Below are 4276 nucleotides of genomic sequence, written 5' to 3' on the forward strand. Positions count from 1 at the left end.
AAATGTGGTTACCGAGAAAAGAATACCAAAAATTATAGATTAAAATGCTCTATTAAACTAAATAAGCCCGTCTTTCCATATTAACAACACATGGAGATGTTGCATGCCACTCTATTCTCGTCCCTTCTCAAAGTTACCAAATTGATTCCCATGCCTACTTTTAAATTCGGGAGCTAATTATCCATGTCTAAAATTTATGAATTCAAAATTTATTTGAAACTTTGGAGCGGCAATCACAAATCCTGACAACAACAAAAATTGTCAATTTCATGACCAAAACCTTGATGTAAGCTTGGTCTTAAGCATGCCTCCACAATCAATTAGCGGGACTACCGTCAATTACTGACTCCCCTCCATCGACGACACCACTACCACATCATCCCCGTCTCCAAGTCGCTCCTAGCTCAGCCTCGCCGACGGCCCAATCGACGCCTCGTCATGCTTGCAACAGAGCCCCGTCTCTGCCTCGGAGCTACGTACGGCTCCTCTTCTCTCGCAAATCGAATGACTTGAATTCAAAATACAAGCAATTTATATATAGCAATCTCAGCTTCAATCGATTGAATGTCAAATATGGTGGCTTTCTTTTTCTGAAAAGGCATAATGCATGCCTGATTTGCTCTCGCTTGTATATATGCAAGCCAATGGAAATTCAATTAGGGTGTTTCCTAGACCCCTCCATGGTAACGTGTTGTCTGAACATTTCGCAACCAAAACAAAAATGTTGTCTGAACAGAAATACCAAAAAAATAGATCTAAAAGTTTAATCACAACTAAGAAATCAGGGTGGTGTCTATATGCCGTACCTGAGTGTTGTATCGCGGTATGGTTGAACTCAAGTCCTCCGTGTTGTGAGGAGCACTTAGTTCGGGATTGTAATCCAATAATTTCGGAATAAAACTCCCATTCACCCCGCAAAAAAAAACCAAAAAAATAGATCTAAAAGTTTAATCACAAATAAGAAATCAGGGTGGTGTCTATATGCCGGCCCGGAGATAGCATGTGAAAAGAAAGCTTTTTGTTTTTTTGCGGCATCGTTCAAAGGAATAGAGCAAAACACCACAAAAGGGATGAAAGGAAAAGGAGCATTTTTTTTTTTTGTTGAGCAACGGAAAAGGAGCATGCAGATGTGTATCGACTTTGTATGAAGGACGAAAGTTGGTCTTCTTCCGAAGGCAGCGCGCGCCGTCGGTGTCATGAGTGCATATTACTACGTCAGGCCCATAGTTGGAGCGCATGCACCTTCTCGATCGATCGTCCATGCACGTAGGCATGCATTATACGCAAGGTACGTAGACGTAGTAGTACGAGTGCTAGGCACGATCGTCGAACCTCGACGGTCGGTCGAATGATCAATGCATGGCATCTGGACGTACGCTCTCCGGCCGTGTATTACTGGGAGACAAGTCGCTGTTGTTTGTATGTATGTATACAATCATACAGTATATACGATCCACGTATGTGTAGTTGCGTAAGATATACAATCTCATTGACTTTGACTTGGCAGCTGTGAGAAAAATTCGACGGCCGGGTTGCGCTGGAGTCGTGTGCGACATGTGCCACAAAGACCAGATCAGATCAAATCAAATATCTTTGGTCTCCGTTCCCTGAAAGATCAGATCAAATCCCTCTCATTTCACCTCCCGTTCTTACTACCTGATGTGTGTCTGTGTGCGCCTGCTGGTGCCACTTGGACCAACGCGTTGTACTGTGGCCGGTGTCGCTACCTACCTACCTACCTAGACTGATTGTCTGGTGTTGCATGCACGGATGCCCGGCCCAGCTAATCGCAACCTAACCTTGCGTCGTCATCTTCTTCTATTTTGCGGGGGAAAACCTCATATCATCTTCTCGATATGGACATACAGTAGTTTTTAACAAAGATTTTTACAGGTAGCACTAGCTAGCTTTTATTGTGAACAACAAGTTCGTAAGAAGTTGCTATCATGGTACATTATTGAATTTATTTTCACAAAAAAAAATGGTACACTATATTTACGAAAACATCTTTGCTATATAGAGCACGGCAAATTAATCAAGTCAAAGGGACGACCTCCGCAACCCTAGCCTCTTCTCTTGTTTCCTCCCCTAACCATAGGCAAGTAGGGCAAACTCTTCTCTCCAGCCTTCATTGGCGAGCCCGAGGATCTGCCTCGTCTCAGCCTACCACTCTAGTGGCCGATGGTGGGGAGAGGAATCCCAATGACTTTGATCCGGTTAGTAGTTCAGGTTAGGAATTTCTTTAGTCCTTGAAGTCGCGCCACTCGAGCAGATGGCGGTGCTTGCGGGCTCTAATCCTCCTTGAGTTTGTTTATCTGCACATAGTCGATGAAGATTCATGCCGTCTCCTTGGGGCAGTGACACTAGTAGAAAACTGGGCTTTGGTCACAGGGCAATATTCACATTAGTCCCGGTTCAATCACGAACCGGGACTAATGCGAGCATTGGTCCCGGTTCGTGCGGTCAGGGGCCTGCCGGGCCTCGTGGGGGCATTGGTCCCGGTTCGTCCGGCCCCTTTGGTCCCGGTTGGTGGGACAAACCGGGACCAATGGGCCACGCTCCTGGCCCACCACCCTTTAGTCCCGGTTCATACCAAAAACCGGGACTAAAGGGCTGGTCCTAATTGCGGCCAGTGTTTAGTCCCACCTCACCAACCGAAGGGCGCTCACACCAGTTTATAAGCTCGTCCCTCTCTGCCTTGTTGTGCTCCTCTTAAAGTGAAAATAGATGCCCTTATACAGGGAATTTGACCTAAATTCACAGTAAATTTCATAGAAATTTATTATGAATTTAGGTTGAATTTCCTCTATAAGCGCATCTATGTTCATTTTTTATAGTAAATAAAATAAATAAACCTTAATAAAATAAAATAAAATAAACTATAGTAACTAAAATAAATAAACCTTAATAAATTAAATAAAAAAGCAGCAGTAAAATAAATAAAAATAGCAGCAGTAAAATAAATAAAAATAAAATAATTAAAGTAAAATACATAAGTAATTAGAAATAAAATAAATAAGTTTTTTGTTGTAAGTAGAAACAAAACAAAACAAATAAAGCAAAAGAGAAAACAAAAAACAGAGAAAAAAATTATGCCACCTACTGGGCCACCACGACCTGAATACGACTTGAAACCCGTCCGTGGGCCAGGATTCGGGCCCGCAGAAGGCCCAGTAGGCCCCACAGGCAAAGAGAACGGTTAGGCCCGAAAGCCTGCAGTTGAGAGGAGCTCGAGAGGGTGGGCACAGCAGCGCTTATAGACCACTCTCGAGCCCTCTCAACTAGCGAGGTGGGACTAAACTTTTGACGCGGGGCAGCACAAGGCCTTTGGTCCCGGTTGGTGCCACCAACCGGGACTAAAGGGGCCATTGGTCACGGTTCGTGGCACCAACCGGGACCAAAGGCCTTTAGTCCCGGTTGGTGCCACGAACCGGGACCAAAGAGTTCCCTATATATACCCCATCGCCACAGCAGAGCACTCCACAGTGCTCTGTTTTTTCTGGCCGGCGAGGGAAGGGCATTTGGGTGCTCTAGCTCACCTCCTATGCACATGAGGTGTTCGATGAAATGTCTGAGCCACACTAGTTAATCTTTCTCCTCTCGAAACTCGACCTTCGAGCTCCATTTTCCCCGAGATTTGTCAAGGTTTAGCGGTCCGTCACGTCCCGTCCCCGTCTTCACCGCCGTCGATCGCCCGCGCCGATCTCGTCGCCAGCACCACCGTGGTGAGCCTCTTGTTCTTATCTTCTTTCTGAAAGGAAAAAATTCTTACTTTAGATAGTTACTTGTCTAATTTTGTTACTTTTATTATTCCTTCTTATTACATAGTGCGATGGTTTTGGTATCCGCCCCCGTCGGCCCTTGTCCTGTCTATGATTCGGATGTGGTATATATTATCTTTTTATAACTATTTGGTTCATTTATTATTTATGACAAATATACCGACCAACGTGACATAGATTTTATTTATCTAGGAGGTGGTTGAACCGGAAATTCTAACCGACCCTATTGTCGAGAGGTTAAATTTAGTTGAAGAATAAAACAATTACTTGAAGGAAAAAATAAAAAAATTTGAGGAGGAGAAGATGATATTGGAGTTGCATGTTGCGGATGTCGTCGATGATCACAAGATCAAGATGGATGCAATGTGCTTGAAGATTAAAAAGATTAGAAAATATGCCATTCATACCGAGGCTTGGTATGATTATGCCGTTGGATCAATTGTTACCTTGGTTGCGATTATGATCGCATTTGTTTTCGCATTGAAATGTTTTAC

This window comes from Triticum aestivum, unplaced genomic scaffold (genome assembly GCF_018294505.1).
Source record: "Triticum aestivum cultivar Chinese Spring unplaced genomic scaffold, IWGSC CS RefSeq v2.1 scaffold27977, whole genome shotgun sequence".
Classification (NCBI taxonomy): Eukaryota; Viridiplantae; Streptophyta; class Magnoliopsida; order Poales; family Poaceae; genus Triticum; species Triticum aestivum.